The sequence below is a fragment of the Ranitomeya variabilis genome, chromosome 3, assembly GCF_051348905.1.
Source record: "Ranitomeya variabilis isolate aRanVar5 chromosome 3, aRanVar5.hap1, whole genome shotgun sequence".
Classification (NCBI taxonomy): domain Eukaryota; kingdom Metazoa; phylum Chordata; class Amphibia; order Anura; family Dendrobatidae; genus Ranitomeya; species Ranitomeya variabilis.
In genome coordinates, this window is record NC_135234.1 from 755,235,331 (window position 1) to 755,251,540 (window position 16,210).

The following is a 16,210-nucleotide window of genomic DNA, read 5'->3' on the forward strand; positions in this document are numbered from 1 at the left end:
ACTGGGAAAGCCGAGTGACGACACTGGGAAAGTCGAGTGACGACACTGGGAAAGCCGAGTGAGGACACTGGGAAAGCCGAGTGAGGACACTGGGAAAGCCGAGTGAGGACACTGGGAAAGCCGAGTGAGGACACTGGGAAAGCCGAGTGAGGACACTGGGAAAGCCGAGTGAGGACACTGGGAAAGCCGAGTGAGGACACTGGGAAAGCCGAGTGAGGACACTGGGAAAGCCGAGTGACGACACTGGGAAAGCCGAGTGAGGACACTGGGAAAGCCGAGTGAGGACACTGGGAAAGCCGAGTGAGGACACTGGGAAAGCCGAGTGAGGACACTGGGAAAGCCAAGTGACGACACTGGGAAAGCCAAGTGACGACACTGGGAAAGCCGAGTGACGGCACTGGGAAAGCCGAGTGACGACACTGGGAAAGCCGAGTGAGGACACTGGGAAAGCCGAGTGAGGACACTGGGAAAGCCGAGTGAGGACACTGGGAAAGCCGAGTGAGGACACTGGGAAAGCCAAGTGAGGACACTGGGAAAGCCGAGTGAGGACACTGGGAAAGCCGAGTGACGACACTGGGAAAGCCGAGTGCCGACACTGGGAAAGCCGAGGGACGACACTGGAAAAGTTGAGTGACGACACTGGGAAAGTTGAGTGACGACATATATAAAAATTTGTACTAACGCTCTCTCAGCTTTCCCAAGATCGGACAGAATGAAGAAACGGCTAAATCGAATTTTTGGAGAATTTAGGAACGCCGAGTCTGCCCTGGATGTAGGACCGGTAATGGCGGCTCAATGTCTTATGTTTACATATTTATTTTAAATATTTATTTTAAAGGAATTGTCCTTGGATTCCTCTAATAAATCCCTTATATTCTCTCCTGCTTCTATATCAGGAAACTTCCCAGCTTTCCCTGTGGATCCTCTCCCTGTCCCAAATCTCCATGCCTCCTCCTGCTGTCAGGGTGCCCAATGCTGCCAAGTCTGGGCCTGCCCCTGGGAAGTGTAGTCTTCCAGTCTCCATCCTCCCATAGGCCAGACTAAGAATTCCAGCCTTGCAGGACTACAGCTCCCACAATGCAGTGCGGCAGGCTTCTCCCTTAGCACATTGATTGGCCTGTGGTCCTGAGGAATGATGTCATTACAAGAAAGCAGAGGAGAGGAGAGAACTCCAGGGCAGTCATTGTGCATGGAGCAGAGGACAGGGCTAGCAGCACCGCACAGTCCAGCATTGTCCCTGTAGGCAGGAGCCTTCTTGTCGCCCCATGACCTGCTGATCCCATCATCTTACGCCCTATTCTTCTCGCCGTGTATGCATCCCACTCAAGGTGAGTCTATGCCTTTGTCTTCTTGCATTTCGCATGCAATGATGCTGCTACGTTGCCCTTGCAGGACATGTCACCCCGGTCAGTGATGCCTGCCAACTTCCAGGTGCCAGCTGCTGCCCTCCGCAATGCTGCACGAGCCGGCGCTGGCCATTCGCTGCTGTTCCTATTTTCGACAGGCGGAAAAATATTTGGCTGCAGGATCCTTGGCAGGAGGAGAGCGGCATCTGGATACCCTTAGGCTGTCACATTGGTATTATTGGTGTTATTATCATAGGATCAGGGGGGCACTTACTTACTGACAGGTACTGTTATATATATATATAGTGCACTTTATGGGCCGGCGGGTTCATGTTCATGGTAAGGCTGGGCATTCAGGGCTGTGGCCGATCATACAGTGAACCTAAAGGGGGATTCTGTATCCTCCACTTTGGAGATATATGTATATATATGTGTGTGTGTGTATATATAGGTATGTATATATATATATATATATATATATATATATATATATATATATATATATATATATATATATATATATATATATATATATATATATATATATATATATATATATATATATATTTACATTGTTAGGTGTAGTATCCCATTGACTTTTAATAATATCCTTTACAACGAGCCCCCATGGAACTGTCAATATCGTTCAATCATGTACTATTATGACATTGGTTATTAGTCTTCATTTTGTTTGATTTTTTTAAAATAAATATTTATAATATATATATATATATATATATATATATATATATATATATATATATTTTTTTTTTTCTTTATTATAATAATAATTATTATTCTTTTATATTTTCCTTTATGACAAATATTTTTTTTAATTATTATTATTTTACTATATATTTTTGATAGAGTGTATGTTCTAATTTATTTTTATTTTTCTTTATTATTTTATATTTTTCCTTTATCATTATTTCATTTTAGTTTCTTACCATTATTATGATTATTGTTTCTGATAGACTATTTTTTGTATGCTGTGAATTTTACTAATTTTATTATTTTATATTTTTTCTTTATCATGATTTTATTTTATTTATTTACAATTTATTTTATTGCTATTATTCTGTTATTATTCTTATGGGTAATTATTATTTTTATTATAATCATCTATATATTTACACACACACACACATATATATACACTCACCGGCCACTTTATTAGGTACACCATGCTAGTAACGGGTTGGACCCCTTTTGCCTTCAGAACTGCCTCAATTCTTCGTGGCATAGATTCAACAAGGTGCTGGAAGCATTCCTCAGAGATTTTGGTCCATATTGACATGATGGCATCACACAGTTGCCGCAGATTTGTCGGCTGCACATCCCAAAGATGCTCCATACAAGGCAGGATGGATCCATGCTTTCATGTTGTTTACGCCAAATTCTGACCCTACCATCCGAATGTCGCAGCAGAAATCGAGACTCATCAGACCAAGCAACGTTTTTCCAATCTTCTACTGTCCAATTTCGATGAGCTTGTACAAATTGTAGCCTCAGTTTCCTGTTCTTAGCTGAAAGGAGTGGTACCCGGTGTGGTCTTCTGCTGCTGTAGCCCATCTGCCTCAAAGTTCGACGCACTGTGCGTTCAGAGATGCTCTTAGGCCTACCTTGGTTGTAACGGGTGGCGATTTGAGTCACTGTTGCCTTTCTATCTGCTCGAACCAGTCTGCCCATTCTCCTCTGACCTCTGGCATCAACAAGGCATTTCCGCCCACAGAACTGCCGCTCACTGGATTTTTTTTCTTTTTCGGACCATTCTCTGTAAACCCTAGAGATGGTTGTGCGTGAAAATCCCAGTAGATCAGCAGTTTCTGAAATACTCAGACCAGCCCTTCTGGCACCAACAACCATGCCACGTTCAAAGGCACTCAAATCACCTTTCTTCCCCATACTGATGCTCGGTTTGAACTGCAGGAGATTGTCTTGACCATGTCTACATGCCTAAATGCACTGAGTTGCCGCCATGTGATTGGCTGATTAGAAATTAAGTGTTAACAAGAAGTTGGACAGGTGTACCTAATAAAGTGGCCAGTGAGTGTGTGTGTATGTATATGTATATGTATATATATATATATATATATATATATATATATATATATACATATACATATATATTATTTTTTATTTTACTATATATATGTGTGTATATATATATATATATATATATATATATATATATATATACATTACAGAAATAATTGATAAAGAAAAAATAATAATACAGGAAAAATATATATATATTACTATTTATTTTATTTCTCTGTATTATATATAACTATTTTTTATTTTTCTGTAATTATTTATTCTTTATTATCATTTTATTTTTATTTGTTCATAATGTGTTCTAAATGATTTTTGCACATATTCTTTTCTATTATTGCGAGGCTTTGCGACTTTATGGAAACTTCAAAGTGAGTTGTGACAGGTAATAGGGCAAATAAAACTTGTTGCCACATTCATCAATTATTTTTTATGATTAGTTTTATTGTGTTTACTCATTATTTTACTTTTTTATAATAATATAATTATTATTATTGTTTTCTCTAGTATCCTGACTCTTTGGGCGATTATGTGTCCCCATAAGTTCCTGTCCTTAGTTTTGATCTTCAGGTTTCTCACTGGCTTAAAGAGGAAGATCCCTTTAAATGAGTGACAATTTGATTGATGGGGTCCGAATGCAAGGACCCTCAACAATCAAAAGATTGATGGAGGGCCGACAGCTGGGGCCACAGTGCTCCATAATGGATGGATGGGCCTTTCATTATATAAATCAGTGGGGGGTCCTGATTCTACTAATCCTTAAAGGGAACCTGTTGCATTTTTTTTTACTATGGAAGTAGGTGTATGGCTGGAAAGGCCATTGTCCATCAATAAAAATGATATTTTTTTTGTAGAGATGTGATGCACCAGTCCGGAGAAATTGAGAATATAAGATATATGCAAATCAGGCTGGAAGTGCTCTTGGGGGAGTGAACTAATCCTTGACACGCCCCCTGGCCTGATTTGCATCCCATATGGCTTCTACATTGGATATCTCATGACTGGAACATCGGATCTTTACAAAATAGGTCTCATTTTAACCAGTGGAAAAGCGATGCCGATATTTTTATATGTAACAATGTACTGGCAGGTTCCCTTTAAATAAATGGATGCTCACAGTATATTTTTCCACTGCAGCTGATGAGACAATCCCTTTAAGGAGCACTCCGCTATCAACTCTCTGCCCTGTATCTGCCTCCATGTGTGATTTTCTGAATCATGTAAAACCGCCCCAAATGTTGCACAATCAGCTCTGCTACATACTGTCTATGGACGCTTTGTGCAGATAAACAAACATTGACTTCCCCATCCCCCCTTCCCTAGAGCTGAGGCCCCCGTGATTTGTGTATTTTATTTTTATGTTGCATAGTTTGAATACTTGTGTGTCGAAAAAGCTTTCGATTTATTTACGGAACCGGGAATAATACCGTAATGATTAATACCGCACAATTAGATGTAGCTGAGCTGGTCGCGTGTTATTCCTGGAGTTGGATAAATTTACCTATAATTACTGGATTATCTCACGGAACAGAAAACACAGGTACAATCCGGTAAAATATCGTTCCCGATTAATTATTGCACCTGGATCTATTTTTTATCTCGTTTTCCTTTTTTAATTTTTTTACGGTATTTTGTTTTGTGCCAAACTTTTTTTTTTAAGTTCTGACAATTTTTTTAATGTATTTCAAACATTTCTAGCAACTTTTTAAAAAGTTTCAAACTTTTTTTGGGGGGTGAAAATGTACTCCACTCCCTCGCCACCCGATCCTTAGGTGATTTTTTTTGTACAGCAGAAATTTATGCGCAAAAATTAGAATCGCGTGCGACACTATAACGCATTGTGCCACTTTTTGATTTCAAAAAGGCGCAAATTCATAAATCACGTGCACCATTTTGAAAAATTTGATGCAAAAAAAAGGCAACGAATGTCACAAGTCTTAAAAAAAAAAAGTAACCAAAAATGTTTTTTTTCAAATGATCAATCGCGCCCATAGGTTCTAGAATTGCACATTTTTTGGTCTGTCTCAAATAGGTTCCAAACTATGTGCTGCCCGAGGGTGAAACCTGAGATGGAGTAAGATTTTTGTAGGTTTATGAGAAAAATGTGTTTATTTTATTCCCTTAGAGTTTTCAGATACTTTATCTCATATTGTTTTTCTCTATTTACATCCGGAGCTGCATTCAGAATTCTGCTGTTTGTATTTGTAAACAAAAAAGCAGTGCTGTAGCTATAATGATAAGTCCACATGTGATGGGAAAAAAAAATCTGTTGCGGATTTTGCTGCTGATTTCTCTCTCTGGGTAAAGTCTATGGAGAACTGACATGCTGTGGATTTAAAAACCTTTGTCACGACACTTTGTCGGAGCTGGGCGAAAGCGGCGCAAGAACGCCAAAAGTCGCATCATTTTAACTTGTTTTATTTTTCCAACTTTTTTACTCTTAAAAGTTCTGATAAATCGGGGGCAAAGTGTGAAAATATACTCTGATTTTTCATGCAGAAACGCTGCAGATTTCATTTTAGAAATTCACACTAAATACGCAACAACCCAGTTCTCCGTAAAAGTGGCCTTTTTATATGTTTCCATGACTGTCTTCTAATCCAGAATTTCTGCTAATCCCATTTGACATTGGAATTAATTTTTATTTTGTATGATTGTTTTATTATTTTGTATCTATTATTAATTCGTTTTTATAATTCTAGATTTGTTTTATTTTATTTTTTGTTATATTTATTTCATTGTTTATTGTTTTATTAGTTCGTTATTAATTTATATTTTTTTCATTATTTTTTATTTTTTTTCCTCTGCATGAAATAGTCTTTAGTGAGCAGACAAGCACAAATCTGCAACCAATTAACCCCCTGAAGTCTCTGCAGAATAAGTTTCCTCTCTGCAGCCATATATATGGTGGGAGGTCTTCCACTTAATGAACCTTTTGGCCCCCATGAAAGTTGCATTCCACGGAAATTGCAGTAACTTTATAGCGCCGGCACAATATGGCGACTTGTGTAAGAGACATAACACATTCTTTTATAAAGCTAATTCTGAGATGTGATGGGCTACTTTTATTATAGAGCAGTGTATTGTGGAAACGCTGTCATTAGGTCATATTATAGAGGAAAACTTAAAATCCATAAATACATCTCCAGAGAGGGGACATATCACCTTCACATTAAACCTATGGGATTAATTATAACTGAGGAAGAGAGAAACTAATTAAAGCAGGGGAAATTAAGAGAGAGAGCTGACTCTTCCATCTCCATTGAAGTAAAGGAAACCTGCAGTGACCAGGTAGTTACAGCAGGGAGATTTCCTGGGAGGAAGACACCAAGACTGAGATTTATTTACGCAAAGGTGGGGAAGTACGCTTCCCAGGCATAAGCTTCCTCTGATCAAAGCACGGCTCTCAGACCTTTTGGAGCTAGTGGTCAGTGATGAATATTGGAGTTTGCATCAATCCGATATACCGTGTTTTTCAGACTATAAGACGCACCCCAAATTTTCAGAAGGAAAATAGGGAGAAAAAAAATGTGTCAATTGGGGGTCCTTCTTACAGTCCGAATTCAGCTTACCGGGGAGGGGTTTTGGCACAGGTGGAGGAGTGGTCACAGGGGTTGTTCGGTGGTCCAGGCTGGTGCGGTGGCCTCCAGGAAATCCCATCTCAGGCTGGTGTGGTGGTGCTGCTCTGTGGTGTGGCGGGGCTCCGCCGGCATGCAACAGGTGCTCTGTGGGACGGCGGTGCTCTGTGGGGCTGCGGTGTCCTGTTGGGTGGCCGTGGCCTGTTGGGTGGCGATGCTCTGTGGGATGGGGCGGTGGTGGTGGTGTTCTGTGGGGCAATGGGGCTCCGCCGGCATTTCGCGAATGCCCGGAGGCCCGTGCAGATCCATTCCTGCTATGCAGTGGCCTCTGGGAAAATAGACGCCGGGGGCGGTGCATGCTCAGATTCAGATCTCGGCAACGCATTCACACACATCACCGTAAGGCCGGCAGAATCCCGCCAACTTAATAATGGTCTGATGGATCATGCTATCCAGGCCATGTTTCATTTCTATGTACAGATGAAATCGTAATAAGAAACATGATGAAAATATCTACTAGACCTGGGACCGTTAGGGGCGAAGGTATTCTGTAAGTTGAGGATCTCATAAAATTCAAACAGACCTATCACATCACACAATTAACCACCACATGAGCTCATCAAGGGGAGCTAATAAAAAGCCGTATTTGGGTTTGGGTCATTCGTTAGTCTTGGAAAATATAGCTTGCTGTGCATTCAGTCCGTTTTCCTAAGTAGCACTTCCCTTCACTGAGCTGTGAGCCATTTCCATGACATAAGGTTTAATAATTTTCTTTTGTTATCCTTTTTATTTTTATGTAATTGTATATACCTTATGTTGAAATAGTAAAGTAATAATATCTAAATTTAGGGAATATTTTAGACTGTGTGAACATGTAATCCCTTAAAATACTTTTTATTAAATAATTCTTAAAATACCAGAATCCCAGTGACATGAAAAAACAGGATCAAAGAGTGCACCTATCCTGACGCTATCCCTGCACTTAACTGCTCTCCCTGCCTGACAGTGGAGGTTGGCACCCTGATAGAGTCGATTCTGGCGCCCCCACTCTACGGCGGCTATCCACTGCTACCCCTATAAGCCACCTACAGCACTACAGGTGGGAAAACAATGAGCTATAAAAAGAGATGAAGTAAAGCGCAGAGAAATAAGCAACAAAAATTTAAGCAACAAAAATTTAGGTGCACAAAAAAATCCCCAATTGTTGTCCAATTGAGAAATAAATACATATAGGACAGTAATAGCAAGGGGACAATATATACCTTATGTTACCATTTTGTAACATCTTTGGTATATTTTTTTATAAACATTGCCTGCCTTTCCTGGATTAAATATATAAAATGTAATAGCTTTGTTCCTCTTGCTCTGTAAACCGCACCCCTGAAGCCATACGCTATCTGTCATGGGTGTCTAATCGGCCTGTATAAATGAGTGGTGGTGGCAGCTAGTAGTTCATTTTGTTTTTATGGAGATGGCAGTGACCGTACTGGGGTATATATATATATTCCATGAGCTGGAGGTGTATTGGAGGTGTATATACCATACACTCACTGTGAATTCAATAATAACCGGCCTAGTAGTGGAAGCAGCCACGTACTCATCCATCATTCATCAGTCAATTATGTAATTGTCCTGATGATAGGGACCAGTTAATTGACAAAATGGTGGCAGCGGTGGGGTCTGTGTGACCCATCCGGTGCGTATCCCTGACAGGTTACAGGTCAGTGGGTGGAGTAAAAATAAAGTCTGTTTCCGAGGACGACAGAAAAATTTTGACATATATATCAATGGAGAAATTCAGAAATTTACATAAACTATTATAAAGATTTAACTCTCCTTCTATTTTTAATACACGCCCTTAAAATAATTAAAAAAATTATTGGAAATACAACTTTATTGCAAATTAACTCAAATATGTTCCCTATTACGGCCTGGTTTTCTTGAACTGTGGCGTGAAAGTCTGGAGTGTTATCAATTACGACTATTCCTGACACACTAGGCCTACATTTGCTATGGTTGCTAAGCAGTGAAAGTGTTACCCATAGCAACCAATCAGATAATTGCTTTTATTTTCTAACCTGCATGGCAAAAATGTAAGGTGGAATCTGATTGGTTGCCATGGATGCATCAACTGGGTCCAACATCAAAATGGCGGCCTTTTGTAAACACCAGTGAGCGATTTTGCGTAGACTCAGGGCTGCGCTTGTAAAATAAAAAAGGCTAAATTAGGTAACTTATCATAAGATATATATATATATATATATATATATATATATAGCATGGATTCAATTCTAAGATCAAACTACTATTAAAGGCAATTTAAGCATTTTTTTTCTACTTTTCTTTGTAATTTTTTATTAGAAAAAAACTATAACCCCCTCCATCTCCCCCAAAACATGATCAAGTTTACTCACTGGGATCCCCCTCAATATCAGAGTATAGGGACGCTTACTTAAAGCATATTCCCATCTCCAAGATCCTTTCCCAAAATTTAAGAATATTACCAAATACCTCTAAACAGAGACCAAAAAACCTAATTTTGGGGTTCTTGAGTTTTTTCAGTTTACGGGTTTTAACGATTGGTTTAATTGTTTTTCTATTTTGATAGCTCAGACTTTTCTGAACACAGCAATACAAAATATGTGTATTTTTTAAAAAAATCTTTATTTTCAATGGAGGAAAAGAGGGGGTGACGTGACCTTTTATTTAGTTTATTTTTTTCATATTTTTTAAAACTTTTTTTTACTGTTATTGTTAGCCCCTTTACGGGAATTGTAGTTGCAATCGTCCAATTTCTTGCGCTTTATACAGCGATGCAACAGCATTGCCACATATAGTAGAAATCACAATCTCCTTTGAAGTCTGGCAACAGGCAGGGTTTCAAAGAAGCTCCATAATGAGAAGCACGGGGGTTATCAGCTTACCCCCGGCTATTATAACAACCCATCGGCGACCTGCAACCACGTCACTGGCATGCCCATTGGTGGAGATGTAATACACGGCTAAAACCTGCAGGGTAGGGGGCATGAACGGCTGATGTCGTTAAGAGGTTAATTAGGGTTTTGAATGTACCAGCGCGCTACAGAGATCCTGTCCAGCTGTAGAAAGAGTGCATACAAGCTGTAGAAAGAGTGCGTACAAGCTGTAGAAAGAGTGCGTACAAGCTGTAGAAAGAGTGCATACAAGCTGTAGAAAGAGTGCGCACAAGCTGTAGAAAGAGGGCGTACAAGCTGTACAAAGAGTGCATACAAGCTGTAGAAAGAGTGCGTACAAGCTGTAGAAAGAGTGCGTACAAGCTGTAGAAAGAGTGCGTACAAGCTGTAGAAAGAGTGCGTACAAGCTGTAGAAAGAGTGCGCACAAGCTGTAGAAAGAGTGCATACAAGCTGTAGAAAGAGTGCGTACAAGCTCTAGAAAGAGTGCGTACAAGCTGTATAAAGAGTGCGTACAAGCTGTATAAAGAGTGCGTACAAGCTCTAGAAAGAGGGTGTACAAGCTGTAGAAAGAAGGCGTACAAGCTGTAGAAAAAGTGCGTACAAGCTGTAGAAAGAGTGCATACAAGCTGTAGAAAGAGTGCGTACAAGTTGTAGAAAGAGTGCGTGCGAGCTCTAGAAAGAGTGCGTACAAGCTGTCGAAAAGAGCTATAAGCACTGCGCATGTTCAGCTGTCTAGCAGCGGTGGTCGGTGTCCATGCCAACGAGCTGTAAACATAAGAAAAGTTAATATCTCAAAAATGACTGAAAGTTTTAAAAAGCAGAAAATTACAAAATTACTTGTATCTACAAGTACAATCCATCAATATCCATTTATGAAGTTGGGAGTAACCCTTTCAGCGAGAATGTTTGCAAGCACAAATTATATTGGAAGGTTGGATAACTTGTACTAGTCCTCATTCCGTGGTCAGAAAGCGTTGATTCGGTTCTGTTACTTCTATAGGTACAGAATAATGTTAAATCGGTGAAATTCTAAAGTAAGGCAATTCACAAAATCACGTTGTCCTGTAAACTGCATTTCTTGTTCGGACATGTGCAGAACATTTATGTGCCGGGAACCTGAAACGCGTGGTGTCTCCCTGACTGTACAATTAGGGAATGAAAGAGATGCAGAAAGAAAATCAGATTTTCATTTATTCTAATCCAATCTATTCCCGTATATATGCAGCACCATGGAGGCAGTTACAACTCTTTTCAGGATCTAGAGATTTCTGATCACATCAAGGAAGCCCTCAAAAATAAAAATATTAAGTTTTAAGTGTTTTTTCCAATCCATGTCTGTAGCACATGAAAGTTGTAGAGGAGGGTTCACACTTCGTGACCCTTTTCCATTAGTGCAGAGAGCACTACTTTGTTGGCGGACCCATCCCATCATGTTTTACTTGCCCAATCATTTAAAGAAATTGCATGCAACACCACATTTCTCCTGTAGTGGCCACTGTAGGAAAAACACTCAGCCATCTGCAGATTCTCTTGGCAGTAACGTCTGATCATAGGCGATTTTCATACACAATATCTACAATCATCAACTGATCACCAATTGGTCCTAATTTATGGAATTGCTGTCAACCCCTTTAAGGATTTGTTAAAACTGAGTCTCTTAGCTGGAGCTGCAACTGAGAGAAAATGTCAAATTTTTAGTTGAGTTTTGAGGAGGAATTTGGAGAGTGGCTATGCACCCAGAGTCTTTTCGGAGCAGAAACTAATAGGAAATTCCACAAATCCTGCTAAAAAAAATGCAAAGCTCCTCAAAAACTTGGAGATTCTGTTCAGTTTTTGTCCTGAAAAATCAGCAAAAAGACTAAGTGTTCACATACCCTTGACCCTTGGGTCTTTTTACTGAGTTTTTGAAGCAGAAACTGAACGGAAACTCAAGTTTTTGAAGAGTTTTGAGATTCGGAGGAGGATTTGAAAAGTTTTCTCTCAGTTTCGGTTCCCTGGCTATGTGGACCTGGAGTCTTTATGGAGAAGAAGCTAAGATCCTTCTCAAAAATCAAAAACTTGGAAGGTCTGCTCAGCTTCCTCTAAAAAGAACACTCACCAAAAAAAGACTATATTGTATACCTATAGGGTACGCTCACAAAGCGTCTTTAAGATGCCGGTGGTTTTTCTAGTCGAAGCTGCTGCAGTAAAAATTTGTCAAGAGCCTTTTTCGTGCCAGTTTTGCCGTTGGCGGCGCTCGTAGCAGATCAGCAATGACAATTGCAGGGGTCTCCTGAAGACCCAGGGTTGTCATGCTATCCCATCGGTGGTCATGTGACATGGGCGCCGATGAGCAGATTTAGTGACGTGCTTCCGGCGTGGCCATGTTAAATGCCGCTGTCAGAGATTGACAGCATTTAACATGTTAACAGCTCCGGGTGGATTGCGATTCCACCCGCGGCTGTTAGGGGCACTTGTCAGCTTTGCCAGAAAACATGCGGGCTCATCGCCAGAGCTCGCAAGTGATGCAGGGACACAGCCTATTCTTCCCAGATTTTTTGGTCCAGCTGTGAATATTTTATATGTGATTTGTATAATAAAGGTTTCTGCTTTTTAAATAATTCTTTTTGTGATCTGATCTTTTATGCACCATTTCTCTATATGATCCCTCAATAGATCCTGTTGTCCAATATTTATTTATCACCTTGTGTAATTTGCAAACCCGTACAAATTGTTCATACAGTATATGCTTACCTATATCAGCCAGTCTACCATTGGCCTCTTTCAAGCTGGGTACATGGAGTGGCCTCCATCTTTGAAAACTGTGTCATTGTCACAGGGTCACCCGGGCTCTGCTCTGCTCTTTCCTCCTCTTCCTCAATGACTTTTCCTTTTAGGTTTTACACTTAATTCGGGGCCTTTCCTGATCTATATCGGCCTGGGATGGAAAAAAATAAAATAAAATCATATTAAACGTAAAAACCAGAGTCGAAAAAGCAGAAACTTCACACTAAAATGGGTTCATGTTGCCTGAGAAAGACAAATGTCATTCAGCTTTAGCTGTAAGTCGGACATTCATCTATCTGCGATGCCGGCGTTACATGGTACAGTTCCCGTCCAGCACGTTTCCTGCTTCCTAATTGTAGCTCCACAGGAAACTCTACAGCAAAGTTGTGATTAGTGGTGTTCTAGTGGCAAACCACAGAGGACATTAAGACAACCTCAAGAAACTTGTGGTAAACCCACGGAGAAGATGACACGTGAGATGTTGAACCCGTACCTATAGCCAAAAATAACACTAGAATCTCTGATAGGGCAGGCGACCAAAATGTGGCTGAATTTTGTCTCCCGTCAGTTGATCTGAATTTACAGCATCTTATACCTATGCCTATGCTGCGGTAAGCTCAGGACAACACATCTGCGGTCAGGTCATTAATCATGGCTGTCATGCAAACCCTAAAATGCAGCATGAATTCCTAATCTACCAATGTCATGCTCAGGAGTGTCTAGAAAGCTGAGATATGAGACACTGGTTTTTATTCTGTCCTCTCTAGTAGATCTACGGTAGCTCTATGCTGCTGTAAGTACAGGTCCTAAGGTCAGCAGGTGGGCCAAGAATCGTGGTTCCAATACCGACCCTAAAATGCAGCATGAATTCCTAATCTACCAATGTCATGCTCAGGAGTCTCTAGAAAGCTGAGATATGGGACACTGTCATTTTTTCCGGTCCTCTCTAGTAGATCTAGCTCTATGCTGCTGTAAATACATGTCCTAAGGTCATCAGGTGGACCAAGAATTGTGGCTCCAATACCGACCCTAAAATGCAGCATGAATTCCTAATCTACCAATGTCATGCTCAGGAGTCTCTAGAAAGCTGAGATATGGGACACTGTCATTTTTTCCGGTCCTCTCTAGTAGATCTAGCTCTATGCTGCTGTAAATACATGTCCTAAGGTCATCAGGTGGACCAAGAATTGTGGCTCCAATACCGACCCTAAAATGCAGCATGAATTCCTAATCTACCAATGTCATGCTCAGGAGTGTCTAGAAAGCTGAGATATGGGACACTGTCATTTTTTCCGGTCCTCTCTAGTAGATCTAGCTCTATGCTGCTGTAAATACATGTCCTAAGGTCATCAGGTGGACCAAGAATTGTGGCTGCAATACAGACCCTAAAATGCAGCACAAATTCCTAATCTACCAATGTCATGCTCAAGAGTGTCTAGAAAGCTGAGATATGAGACACTGTTTTATTTTCTGGTCCTCTCTAGTAGATCTAGCTCTATGCTGCTGTAAGTACAGGTGCTAAGGTCATCAGGTGGACCAAGAATGGTGGCTCCTATACACACCCTAAATTGCAGCATAAACTCCTAATCTTCCAATGTCATGTTCAGGAGTGTCTGGAAAGCTGAGATATGAGACACTGTTTTTTTTCTGGTCCTCTCTAGTAGATCTAGCACTATGCCGCTGTAAGTCAGGTCCTAAGGTCATCAGGTAGACCAAGAATGGTGGCCCCTATACACACCCTAAATTGCAGCATGAACTCATAATCTTCCAATGTAATGCTCAGGAGTGTCTAGAAAGCTGAGATACTAGACATAGTTTTTTTTCGGTCCTCTCTAGTAGATCTAGCTTTATGCTGCTGTAAGTACAGGTCCTAAGTAGTGATGTGCGAATATACTCTGTACTCGAGATTTCCCGAGCATGTTCGGGTGTCCTCCGACTATTTGTAAGTACTCGGAGATTTCGTTTTCTGCGCTGCAGTTGAATGATTTACATCTGTTAGCCAGCTTGATTACATGTGGGGATTCCCTAGCAACCAGACAACCCCCACATGTACTTATGTGGTCATCAATTAGTCCTAAGGTCATCAATTGGGCCAACAATCATGGCTGAACTACAGACCTTAAAATGCTGCACAGTTGTATGAATCAGACCTTGAAAAATAAGTTGACCCGAATTCCTGTCCTAACAGTGTTATACTCATAAGTTTTAAGAAAGCTGAGATCCACGGTGTTTAGGTCCTCAGTAGAAGATCTGATTTAGTTGTCCCTCTGCATCCCTGGACTTAAATGAGCACAAGGGGTTGCTGACTGCTAGATCCTGAGCCCATTTCTTCTTAAATACTGAATTGTTGACCTCAGAGGGTGAAATCGGGTCAAAAACTCTACGGTGAGCAGAGCCCAAGTCTGTAAACGTTACCGCAAAAAACAAGTTGGCTGCTTTCACATATCTATTATACCATCACATGACTTTGGTCTCCATACCGAGTTTTGCTGAGAAATTTGCATGCGTTCCATATTACGGACATATTGAATTTCCGCCAATGTAAGTTGTCTCCAGATAGGCGTCATCATATGATAAGAGTTTTCACCAACCTGTAGTCTTTGTCTGAATTCTAGGACTGTGGTTCTAGACATCGGTCCTCAAGTACAGTAGATATTTTCAGAATTAGGACACCAACCTGAAGTCTTTGTCTGAATTCTAGGACTGTGGTTCTAGACATCGGTCCTCAAGTAAAGTAGATATTTTCAGAATTAGGACACCAACCTGTAGTCTTTGTCTGAATTCTAGGACTGTGGTTCTAGACATCGGTCCTCAAGTACAGTAGATATTTTCAGAATTAGGACACCAACCTGAAGTCTTTGTCTGAATTCTAGGACTGTGGTTCTAGACATCGGTCCTCAAGTACAGTAGATATTTTCAGAATCAGGACACCAACCTGTAGTCTTTGTCTGAATTCTACAACTGTGGTTCTCAACATGTACAATGAGGACTTGCCCTTTAGATGTGAGGTCTCAAGTTAAGAAAAGGATATAGCGGTATAATAGCGTCATGGCATGGCGGCATATTGATTAGCTATATCACCAGTGTCTAAGTAATCGGAAGTCTGACCATTACTATGTTCCAGAATGAAGGCGCCATTATGTCTTTGGCACTCCTGATGGTCCAGGAAATTGTCGTGTTTGGTTTTTCCATTTAATAAAGTGATGCCCCCCACTTGATCGTTTCCTAATATAATAGCCTAGAGGATGGAACTCTGTATCTACAATCTTCCAATGGTAACCACCAGTATAGGTAGAGGATCTGTAGCACGTGGTGGGTGTTCGTTTGAAGCGTCCAACAATGAAGAGTATATTATCTGAAACGATGTGACATATTTTGGAACATGCTTGTATTAAAGAATTAGTAGAATTCCCCTTTAATTTCCCAGCAGTTAAAATGCAAAAATCCCAAAATGTTCCGCTTTGTAATCTGTCGGATGTCTTGAGTACCTTGCAGTGTAGGAATTATGTACAGTTTGTTGCAGCAGATGAC

The 16,210-nt window shown here is 40.5% G+C and overlaps 1 protein-coding gene across 1 annotated transcript in view; it reads left to right on the forward strand.

Moving 5' to 3' along the window:
- The first annotated feature begins 1,140 nt into the window (after nt 1-1,140).
- RAB30 (RAB30, member RAS oncogene family) overlaps nt 1,141-16,210 on the forward strand; it is a 95,653-nt gene continuing 80,583 nt past the window's right edge. Inside the window, exon 1 of the mRNA XM_077298658.1 lies at nt 1,141-1,328. The gene's annotated coding sequence lies outside the window, so the exon portion shown is untranslated. The remainder of the gene's footprint in view (nt 1,329-16,210) is intronic.